This window comes from Talpa europaea, assembly GCF_964194135.1.
Source record: "Talpa europaea genome assembly, chromosome: 2".
Classification (NCBI taxonomy): domain Eukaryota; kingdom Metazoa; phylum Chordata; class Mammalia; order Eulipotyphla; family Talpidae; genus Talpa; species Talpa europaea.
In genome coordinates, this window is record NC_140068.1 from 78181097 (window position 1) to 78193385 (window position 12289).

The 12289-nt window shown below is 34.4% G+C and overlaps 1 protein-coding gene across 2 annotated transcripts in view; it reads left to right on the forward strand.

The window, feature by feature from the left end:
• The window catches only part of BMP5 (bone morphogenetic protein 5), a gene marked incomplete at its 3' end in the record, with an annotated part of 108278 nt that overhangs the window by 40520 nt on the left and 55469 nt on the right, over positions 1 to 12289 (forward strand). The window lies entirely within an intron of this gene.

Here is a 12289-nt window from a genome sequence, read left to right on the forward strand (position 1 = left end):
CCTTGTCTCTAATTACAGCATGGTCTCATTCAATAAATGTGGGAAGATTGTGTGATTTCTTTATTGATTTTGGCACCAGTTACCTCTTTATTAAATCTAGCACATGTTCTGATATTGCTCTCCAATTATAAAAAACATTTTTAATGCACTATATTGATTCATCTAGCTCACAATTTTAATGTGCTCTAGAGAAATGTTAAAGCAAAGAGTGTAATATCTGTAAACATACACATTGGTGAAGTTTCACTTTCAAGGATGATGTTGGACAAAGATACCAAACAAAAGCAGTTATAATTTTTTCATTATAAAAAGAAAATTTTTTGAAGTCACCAACTATTTTCAGTACTTTAGGAGATTAAAAAGTTATAAATGTTATCAAAAATTTGATTGTATAACATATATATATTATGGAGGAATGAGTTTACTGTCTGTTTATGCAACTAGAGAAAATTACAAATATGAATTATTGTATTTAAAAACTGCAGATATCTTTTACAACATTAATTCTATAAATTATTTTAAATACAATTCTATGAATAACTATAAAATAAGAGCAATGGGATTTTTCTATTACCTTTTTGTCCTCTAAGAGTGATATATTTATTTAAGAATCAGAGCGTCTATTGTTCTAGCATGTTTTTAAATATCAAATAGCTACTATAAGACAGACAATAAATACAATGCAGTAAATATGCAGCATTAGAAATACTGTTTTCCTTATTTATTTGGATTCTTTTCAAAAAGAAAGGAAAAATGAAACATACCATTAAAACTAATTCTATGTTGTAACATTGGCGGGCTCACATAAGAATAAATGGTTGAGAGCTTCTGTTTTGGCTAAGTTGGATTAACAGGGTCTATATTTTTGTATTCATTCTTGTATTTGAAACAACCAAAAAAAATTAAGAACCAGACATTTATTCCTATATTAATTTATTTCACATACATTTGGAAAAACTGTGTGCCAGTGATTAAGGTAGGAGCCAGATGTACAGTAATGAACCAAGCAAAAACGTTGCTGTGGCCAAGCTTAAAGTCCAATTGGGGAGAGAGACAGCAAATAAGCACTTCTTAGGAAACAAAGCTGGGTCACCAGTGGCTGCTTGTGGTTCTTGCCTAAGCAAAACAGATAAATCAGCTACCCTTGTATTTGTTATGGGATACAAATATCATGTATTCCTCTATATCACTTTTCCCCACTACTTTAAAACCTTATAAAGCCTAATAATAGTGTCCTTAATAACTTTCTACATCATTATTTATAATCATATTTTTCTGTTACCTCCTTCCACATACCAAACTTTACTGATGCAAGCTATTTGGCAGAAAAAAATTATAGTGTGCTTTTGTTTCAAAAAGACAGATTGAACCAGAGTGAACTTGAATGAACTCTATAAGAGCTATCAGACCAATTTAAAACTGCTAATTTGAAAAATATATTTGTCCAGTTAAAAAAATTCTCATATTCTTTGTACTATGCAAACTTTGTCTTAAACCTACTTCATTTTTCCTCCATAGAGAAATTTGGAACAAATTTAATTGTCAAGGGTTTGAGTTTTTCATTTTTTGATTAAGTATACCTTTTTCCTGAAATGTTTTCAAATTCTCCAAAATTAACATTGAATATACTAAAAATGTAATGTGAATATTTTAATAATGTAAACAAAAATATGCAGACACTAATTTTTGATAGACATAGGTTAAGTGACTTTCCTTTGACACCATGGGTAAAATGACATTAAGATTATTTCTAAATTATAACCAAAGGAAATGAAAATGGATTTCAAGCTTGAGGAAGAGCTATTAAGGGGATAATAGGCTTTTTTATGTCTGTCTTTTCACAGTAGCACAATAGCTAATTCCTGTGACTCCTGCCCTTATAGTGTCTCCTAACCAAGTATTGGTATTAATCTACTGCTTATCTGTCACCCACCACATTTGATAGTTCCAGTCTCTGTTTTCAATTATCAGTCATTAGAGAAGTCAGTAAGCAATTTTAGGAAAAAAAAAAAAAAAACAAACCTCACAAAACCTTTGACCTGTTTTTGTCAGATAACCACAAGTATTCACTGTAGATAAATTATCATATCATTGTATTCAAGATATAAAAGAAGGTTCTTTGGTGTATATCCACTTGCTGTAACCTTAGTCACCTTTAGATGGTTAAAAATGGACTGTTTTATTTTTCTGAAGGAGCAGAATTCATGAGGTCATTCAGTGAAATCTGGTGAGATTAGAATGACTGACCTCTAGTTACAAAGCAATCTATAAAACCCACAGATTTTTCCACTAAAGAAAACATGCAAACTAAATATTTACTAAAGGGTGATTATCAGACATTTGTGCTTTACAGTGGCTTCTTACAGGACAACAAAAACATTTCTTATTTGTGCACAATATGATTGATATTCATATTTATATACTAAATATATTCACTCATCATTAAGTAATCATTTTTATTGTATAAAATTATTTAATCAGATATGTAAGTATTCCAAAATAATTTCTGAAGTTTAATATTATTTTTAACCCACAAAAGATAAATATTTAAAAATCCAAATTTTTATTTCCTTTTATAAAATGCCTACAATTAAAACAATACAAAATATTTTCAACACTTCAGGATGCATTGTCATCTTCAGGGATAAAACTTTCAGATCTCTTTAAAGAGGGATTGTGTCAGAACCAGTAAATTTGGATGGATGAAAATATGTGAATGTCAAAGTATGTGCTCTTCTGTTCTCCACATTATAAATGTAAACTATTTCAATAAATTATCAAATAATTATTTTCTAAGAAATGTAAAATCTAACTTGAAGTTTTCCTTTTTTTAAGATTTAGTTTTTATTTATGCTTGCAAGAGCTGGGGTGTTTATGCTTACATGAGCTGGGTAACAGGCAGATCTACTGATATACACTGCTGAGGGGAACAGTGGGCAAGACAGGAGAGGTTTGCTGTGCCATGTGGGTTGCTCCCTAGCCTGGGATGGAGCTCACGTGGCAGTGGCTGGTGATAGCTTGATAGCGCTGAGACTTTTACTGCTTGTGCCACCAGACAGGCCCCATAGCTTGAACATTTCTTAACTCTACTATAACAATTTTAAAAAATAACATTAATCCACTTTCTTAATAAACCTATATTCCAGGTAAAGAAATTAACATTTGAAAACAAAAATGGCCATGTTTTAGGTCAGGAAGCAATTATATAATTAAACTTTTATTGACCATTCACTATATTAAAAAGTTCTGTTTGGAACATGTGTAACAATACAAAGAAAAGAAACAAATGCAAAGAAAATGTGGATATTTTTTCTGAAATCTCTAACTCATGGGGGAAATATAAGATGGCTTAATTAATAAAAATGCAAATGGAAAGTGCTTAATATGAGAGGTACTACTTTTTGAGAACTTGCTATGTTCTAGGAAATAGATTCTTTCTTTCAAATATCATTCAACCTTTATAACATACTGTGAAGTAGGCCTTTTATAACCTACTTTTATATTAATGATGGGCACATAGGGCATATCTTAACATTATATCCTTTTAATAAGTTGGAAACAAAAGTTGAATTCATTTTTCTAATCACTACAAATCCAGTACTTAACCATAGTATTATGTCATCTCCATTATCAAAATAAAGTTCATAGAAAAAGTACTAGGGGTTACCAGCAGAAGAAATTAATTTGGATAAAAATGCTCAGTCATCTTTGTGACACTTGAACTTTGCATTTTAAGTAGCGGTAAAATTTAGACTGCTGAAAATAGGAAAAACATTTTAGTTGGTTTTTTTTTTTAAATTTTTATTTATTTATTTATACAAGCACTGGGTACAGTCAGAAGCGCAGGAGGGTGAGAGAATTCACCAGAGCCAGAGCAGGGAATAGAACAGGCAGAAGAACCGAAATACACTGCTGAGGGGAGCAGCGGGCTGCAGGAGAGGTCTGCACGCCATGTGGGACCCTCACCCGGCGCCCAGGGATCGAACCGGCACTTCAGAGGCTGCAGGCAGCTTCGCAACCCAGCGCTCAACCGCTGTGCCAGCAGGGGAGGCCCGGAAAAGCATTTAGTTAGAGGAAAGTGTAAAGGGTAATCAAACCATCAATTTAGAAAAGGGAGATGACTGAGAAATCATTAATTCATTCAACTCTTAAAGCTATTTGAGTGTTGACTGTAAACCTGCCTATGTTAGGTGATACTGATTAAAGAATAAAGTAAGTTCTTGTCTTTTTTTTTATTATGCTTTTTTAATTTTCAATTTTCAAATCTCTCCCTTTTCTTTCCTTTTACATATTTTACATCATTGTTATTTTTTTTTAATTTTTACAATGTTTGCTTTCTTTTCTCAGGTGTAGTCCCCATAGAATTCCCACCACCAATTCACCCATGCACCATCACCATAGTCCATTGTGCTCATCCCACCCTCATCTTGATCCCTCTCCCTCCCTCTCTCCTGCAGAATACTCTGATGTATAGTTGTTTGTTTATTTTTGTTTTGTTTTTATTGTTATTATTTTTTCCTTGATCCCTTATATGGTTCCCCTATATTCCTCCTATAAGTGAAATCATCTTGTCTTTAAATATAAAATATAGAATGCATTGAAGGAGTAGGAATACTGAAAACAGTGATAGGTTCTAAGTAAACTCATGCTGTTCCTCATTTCCACTGCTGACCCCCTAGACTTGAAATCTCCTGCAGAATGTGTTGTTCCTTTCTTTATTATTATTCTGCCATATAGTACATATATCCAGCATCAGCTCACCACAATTGAATCATAATTATCCCTTTCCATGTCTGCCTTCTTATCCTGAGATCCTGTCTCTTTGCTTCTTATATCTTCCTGCTAGGGTTTGGCCCAGAGTTATCCAATAAATATCTTGAGATTGAACAAATATAGAAACAGCAGAGCAGCTTTTTTTCAGTATAGTTCAGATGAGTATATATGGAGGCGAGAAAGAGAAAAGCAGCCCTTGACATCACAGAGATGGACTGGACCTGTCAGCTAGGCTGTTGAGTTGCTATCAGCTGACCTGATGTTCACAGTTCTCTTGTGGAACATGAGCAATTTCCCAGAACACTAATATTGGTCTAGAGCACTCTGTCACCATAGGGAGAAAGACAAAAATAGGATCACTTCACAGTCATGTCTGAGCACAAGTGAAAAAAAAAAAAACCAAGAACATTGTTAATACACAAAAATTACTCAACATTCCCTTTTGTGGGTAATATTAGTAACTGTTGTTTCTTTACCAATTATGGCTTTATCTTCTCTTCCTCTTTCTAGAAGAAAACTACTAAAATACCAATAACAAAATTGATTCTGCTTCCTGCAGATAATCCAGTTCCAGACCAAAACCCAGCCTGTTTGAATTTTCACCCAGATCTCCTAACAATTCCAATGAGTCTTTTTCAACACTTTTTTATTGAGGCTTCCTGTGAATCCATTTCATGATGAATTTGTTTCAATAGACCCAACTTTGTTTATATATGGGATGCTCTCAGTGTCTATTGTCTGGGACATTGACATAGGGTGGAGAGAAAGAGATTGAATACAACGAAAAATCAACTTGCTGAGAGTTAAGTAAGGCAGAGTGCATTTGTAGTCAACTAATTCCTTACCTGTGGAGGTAATGGAAGCTTCACCTTACTGGTGCAAATAAGGATGGAACAAAAAATTTAAATATATTAATTTCATGAAAGCAATCATTAATTGTTATTTCTTATTTACTATTACCTTGATTATTAAATGTATTAAATTTCATATCAATGCTTGATATGTGTAGCTTTTATATGATGATGTTCTAAATAACCACTGAAGTCTGAGTACTGGGCCCATCAATTCTAAAGAGGGCATTTGGATCACGACATTATTGTTAGCACAATTCCAGAGTTTTTATGTAAGACTTCATTCTTTTGTCCCTGAATTGCTTATTAATTTTTAAAGTATAACAATGTATAAATATTGGATAATTAAATTTTGCAAATTTCAAAATCATATACAAATATTAAATCAATTCAGAAAACCAATTTGTTTAGTGAATCCATTATGATATTTAAATTATTTAGCCATCTCATCCTTTTAAGATTTCTCTTTAAAAAGCTGTCCTCAGGGCCTCCCCTGGTGGCACAGTGGTTGAACGCTGGGCTGCAAGGCTGCCCGCAGCCTCTGCAGCACCGGTTCGATCCCCGGCCGCCGGGGAGGGTCCCACATGGTGCTCAGACCTCTCCTGCCATGCCCGCTGCTCCCCTCAGCAGTATATTTCATCAGTCTGCCTGTTCTGTTCCTTGCTCTGGCTCTGGTGAATTCTTTTCACCTTCCCATGCTTCTGACTGTACCCAGTGCTTGTATAAATAAATAAATCTTTAAAAAAAAAACAAAACGCTGTACTCATAAGTATTAATGAGTGCAAGAGTGTTTTAACTATAGAACATTTGAAAGTCAGCTGAAATTGTTCTTTGAAACAAAACATTCAGGGGACCATTTGCTGTCTTGCTGATCACATGTTGTTTTGGCGTGAAGAGGCTCTTAGGGTTTTTGGAATGTGGAGTTTACCATACTCTCTGGAGTGGTTATCCACTCAAGGAAACATGTACATGTGCATTCACTGACCAATGAATAGGCCTTTATAGGACCAACTTTATGCTTCTCAAAGGACCAGTAAGTGAAGGATGTCTTGTGAAGTGATATATCTTGGTGGTCACAATATATCTTTGCTTTTTTTTTTTTTACTTAAAATGCAGCAGTGATAAGTAATAATTCTATGAGTAATCTCTTAATGATTTTTTGCACTCAGCAGCAAACAGTGATCTGTATTCTTTCAACAGCTGGCTGGGCTCCTGGGAGAATGCTATCTTTGCCTTGCAGCTACTGATTTTGTCTTCCAAGTTACAGCCCTTGTGTGGGAGATTAAGACTGATTGCCCATGAATGCATCTCCTTAAAACTGCAGATAAATCACTAAATAGATAAAACTGTAATTCTCTGTTAATTAATTCTTCAGACATTGTAGGCACAAAAATATTCAGCCAGGATATTTTTATCAAAAGTCTATTAATGATAAAGTCATTAGAGAGATATCTGCTTGTGGAAAAAGAGGAGATTGCTATCAATGATTAACTTCAGTTATATCTCAACAATAAAATATTTCGGTGTATGTCTTTAAACACAAGAAGTTTAATCTTTGCAGAACTTTGGCTAGAGCATTTAGAATGTAGTTTGGGGCTTATATACAGTCAATCCTGTTTCTCTTTACTATCAGTTCATTAATCATAGAATATGAATCTTTTGATTCATATTTTACCACTGATATGCTTTGATGTTACTACTTTTTAAAACCAAACTATAATAATAAATTCATTCTCTGTTTCTGTCAGTGTAGGTAAGCTTTCAGTTCCTCTAGGTAGTTGTAGTTCACATAGATAGAAATGTTTATAATTCACAAAAAACAGGTTCTTAGAAGCAGAAGTAGGTATATTTACTACCATCATTTTAATTGCTTTGAGCTGTAAATTGTATAAATTTTGCTGAATACTTGGTGATTTTCTATGAGTCTGTGTGTGTATCTTTGGAGTAAAGCAGTTATTTTAACTTTTTGTAGAGAGCATTTTTGGCCTCATTCAGTTCAAATAAATTAGCAATCGTATGTTGATGAAATTTTTTAATTTAAATGGTTATATTTTTTGGTTTACACCTGGCTTCAAATCAAGCGTCATAAATAAAAACGTGAAAAGAGAATGTAGCATTAGTGTAGTGGATATATGGTTATTTGACAAAATGTAACCTGTTGAAGATGTGAAAATAACAGTTTAGACAAGTCATTGTATTCTCTCTTTAAATGTACTTTTCATTAAATAGACACTTCTCCAAGGAAGGCACACAGATAGCCAACAAGTATATGAAAAAAAAATGTCTGTTATTACTTTTCATCAGGGAAATACAAATCAGAAGCACAATGAGATACCATCTCATACTTGTGAGAATGGCCCATATTAAGAAGACTAGAAACAACAAATATCAGTGAGGAGCACTTATACACTGTTGGGGAAATATAGACTGGTCCAGCCCCTGTGGAAAGCAGTAGGAGGTTTCTCAAATATTATGTATTTACAAGAATGCATAAAAACTATTTAGAATGGATATGTTTACTCCAGTGTTCATTGCAGCACTATTTAAAATAGCCAAATTGTGGAAATAGCCTCAGTGCCCAAGAACAGAGAAGGGCATGAAGAAGATGTGGATATATACACAATGGAATACTACTCAGCTATAAACAAAGATGAACTTTTACATTTGCATCACCATAGATGAAAGTAGAGGGGGTTGTGCTAAGGGAAATACATCAGAAGGAGAAAGACTAATACCATATGGCTTCACTTACAGTTGAGCTATAGAGAAACAAAACAACGGATCAGACAAAACTAATCCAAAAATATATCCTAGAAATCTGAATGTACAATTAGGCTACCTGTAAGAGGGGAAAGGTGGAGAGCAAAGAAGGCAGAGTGCCAAATGAACTATGGTAGGTGTCTATGGGTTCCTTGGTAGTGGATAAAGTATGGTAACATATTTCCAAAGAGGTGTGACCTATACCTCTGAATTGCATGCAGTGCTATAAACCAATGTTACCTCACTAAAATATATAAAAACATAGTTTTCCTGTGTGAATTGATGGATACAGGATATGTTTTAAATCTAGTTATATTTATTACTAATCTCAATTTTCCTCTTCACATGAGAGAATTGGTATCCATGGTATGGGGTAAATAAATGGTCTCCACTAGAGAAAAATGTTAACCTCCTGGTCTCAGTCTGTCTTAACACTTATGTAATTTTATCTCCTTTGACAAATCTGGGTCTGGGTTGAATGAACTATCCCTCTGACTCTTGTTTTGTTCTGTTTTATGTGGTTTTCTTTCTTTTGTCCGGTAACATACTCTTTGCTATCGCTAAACAAGAATACAATTAGGGTTTTTATGAAGTGTTATGTACTTCAAGCTGATAATGCAGATTTTATTAGAAACGATAAAATATATGATTTGGGAAATTCACGGTGTTTAGTTGATCAATAAGTTAGTTAATTTAAAGGACTAAATATTTCCTATAATGTGAACAAAACCCCCAAATATTATACATGTTTTTCTGATGTTTTCTTCTTGTTAAAGCTCCCCAAGTCATTTGCAATTGCAGTGAGTTATAGTAATAACCCACTGAAACAGAAAGCTTAATACTTATCCAATCATCACAATATGAACAAGGCAAGAACATCTCTTATTAAAAGCTTTTATCTAAGGAATATAAAATGGGTGGGCGTGTTCTTTTTCCTCTGTTTTAATAGCGCTGCTTATGATGTGTCTGGTGGAGAAAAGTTTGGGATATAGAGGGATTCACTTGGTAAGTTAGAAATGTTTAAACTATGGGGCCTCCCCGGTGGCACAGTGGTTGAGTGCTGGGTTGCGAAGCAGCCCACAGCCTCTGCAGTGCCTGTTCGATGGTTCGATCCCTGGCCACCGGGTGAGGGTCCCATATGGTGTGCAGACCTTTCCTGCTTCCCACTGTTCCTCTCAGCAGTGTACTTGTTCAGTCTGCCTGTTCTGCTCTCCGCTCTATCTCTGGTGAATTCGCTCACCCTCCCCCACTTCTGACTGTACCCAGTGCTTGTATAAATAAATAAATAAATCTTTTAAAAAAAATCTTAAAAAAATAAAAAAGAAATGTTTAAAATATGGTATAGTAAAAGGATGATTTTGTATACTAATGTAGTCTTACACAATATTAAATCAAGTTATGAATACAGTCATATTTATTCGTAAAATTTTCTTTAGATAATAAGTGTCACCAATATTAAAAAGTGAATATAAAGCACTTGGTATAACAAAGATTGTAGGGAATAAGTTCTAGAAGTATGAACATAGACCAGAAATAGAGCTTCCTCTGGAGAGTAAAAGTACCACAGAACAAAATGAAAGCACAGAAAGAAGTGCAATTTTTTTTTAAAAAAGATTTATTTTCATACAAGAGCTGGGGTAAGAAACCCCGCCATGTGGGTTTCTTGCTGGCAGGGAATTGAACCCGCACTGCAGAGGCTACGAACAGCTTCACAGTGCTGCGCTCAACCTGCTGCGCCACCAAGGAGGTCCAAGAAGTGCAAATTTTTAAAGTGATAACTAGACTACACAAAAGTATCTCAGGAAAATAAAAAAGCCAAATAATCAGAGTTGTGTTGTTGAGGGCTTGGGAATTGAAATCTTGAACCTGGTGTGAAATCTGTTCTCTCTTAGTTACATGTCATTGCCTCTAAACACAGTTGTGACAATTGAAATATATTTCAAACAAGTGGGAGCTAAATAAACTTTAAGCCTTCAGTCATTAGCAGGATGATACGAAGTCAGATTTTGATCCATTCATACAATCTTTTATTCAACCAATACTTAGATTGCTCTGGAGTAGGTCATTATATTGTGTTGGATGCTAATGACACACTGGTGATCCAACCCTTGATATTATAGTCTGTTCTTGTGTGTGTGTGTGTGTGTGTGCATGTGTGTGTGTGTGCTGCTGCTGCTGAGAAACATTGTTTATGTATACTAACAACTAGTCTCTAAGTGCAGAACACTAAGATGGTATGGACATGAACAAAGAGTTAGATATTGGGAAACACCTAGCTGTCACCGCCCAATTTCTTATTCTTAAGTCAGAGATATTAATGTTTGACATCTTCCCTGTATTACTCTTTGAGATTACCTTGTGACTATTTGTGAGCATCGTTAGGAATGCAAGGCTATGTAAATACAAATTTTATTCCATTACTCACTCATAAATGTCTCACGGACATTATGGTTCAGAGTAGTAGCATATGAAAATTTGAACCACTGAACAAATTTTCACTACAATTGTATTCTATGTGGTATGTTTAATATAAAATTTTATTAAACTCTGAAAATTTACCTCCTTATGGGGTTAGGTTAAATAGCTTAGATTAAAAAACTGGAAATTTAGAATAATGACGGAAATTTATTTTTATTTTTATTTCAGAGCTTCCTGTTCTATTCCCCACTCTGTCTCTGGTGAATCCTCTCACACACACTCCGCCCACCCCCACCTCTGGCTTACACCCAGTTCTTGTGTGCATAAATAAATAAATCTTAAAAAAATAAATAAAGCATGTGACTGGAAACATTAAAAGACATTATTGGTTACAATTTTATAACATTTTGCTCACTATGTTGTGGATTTTTTTAGGATAATCTTGTCCTATATTATTCTGGATAACAGATTTGGGTGAAAGCTACCAATATTGAAAAAGGTAATTCCATAAGATAAATTTACATTGCTAAAATTTTATATAGTTTTGTGTTTTTTTAAAAAGATTTATTTATTTATGCATACAAGAACTGAGGTACAGGCCAGAGGTGTGGTGGGTGAGCGGATCCACCAGAAACAGAGCGGGAAACAGGACAGGCAGACAGATCGAAATACACTGCTGAGGGGAGCAGCGGGTGAATAGGGAGAGGTCTGCTGCGCCATGTGGGTCACCTACCTGGCAGGGGATAGAACTCATGCTTCAGTGGTTGTGGATAGCTTCATAGTGCTGCATCTTAACCCCTGCACCACCCTGGAGGCCCCTGAACATGTAATATTTAAAGAATATTTTTGGTACCCAGAATATATAAACTGTATCAGGTAGTACATTATTTTATAAAATCAGGTAATATGCCTGACAATTACTATCCTAAATTCTTCAACATTTCTTAATATACCCAGGAGGAAAATTCTCTGACTTTATTTGGTAAGAAGGTTGCTAAAGAAGGAAAATATGTGTCCTTTTCAATTTTGAGTAAAAACAGACAGAGGTCTTTGAGGTCTTTGGGGGTGCTTTACGTTGCTCTATAATAAAGAAGTTGTGCTAAAACAATCTCATAAGAACTTATTTTTAAAGGAACATTTTATTAGCAAAAGAAGGGAAAATTCTTCTGAGGAAGACATTCTAGAAATAACCATTCTTATGAAAGTGGATAAGTTTTATTTACTTGTCCTATAAAATGCTATAAATAGGCCTATGTGCCAGCAATCCTTAGTCCTTGTTCCTTTTTAGCTCCCTTGGCTGTGTTAAATGTCACCAGTGACTTCACACGGAACTCTGGAACTTTCTATAACATAGTCCTGATTCCTATCTGAACCCTTCAGTATTCCAGCACCTGATAAATACTTGTAATCACTTTACCACCTCATTTTTACAAACATATTTGGATAGCCTTTCCATTTAGGATGCAGGAATTTGTATAAAACCACAG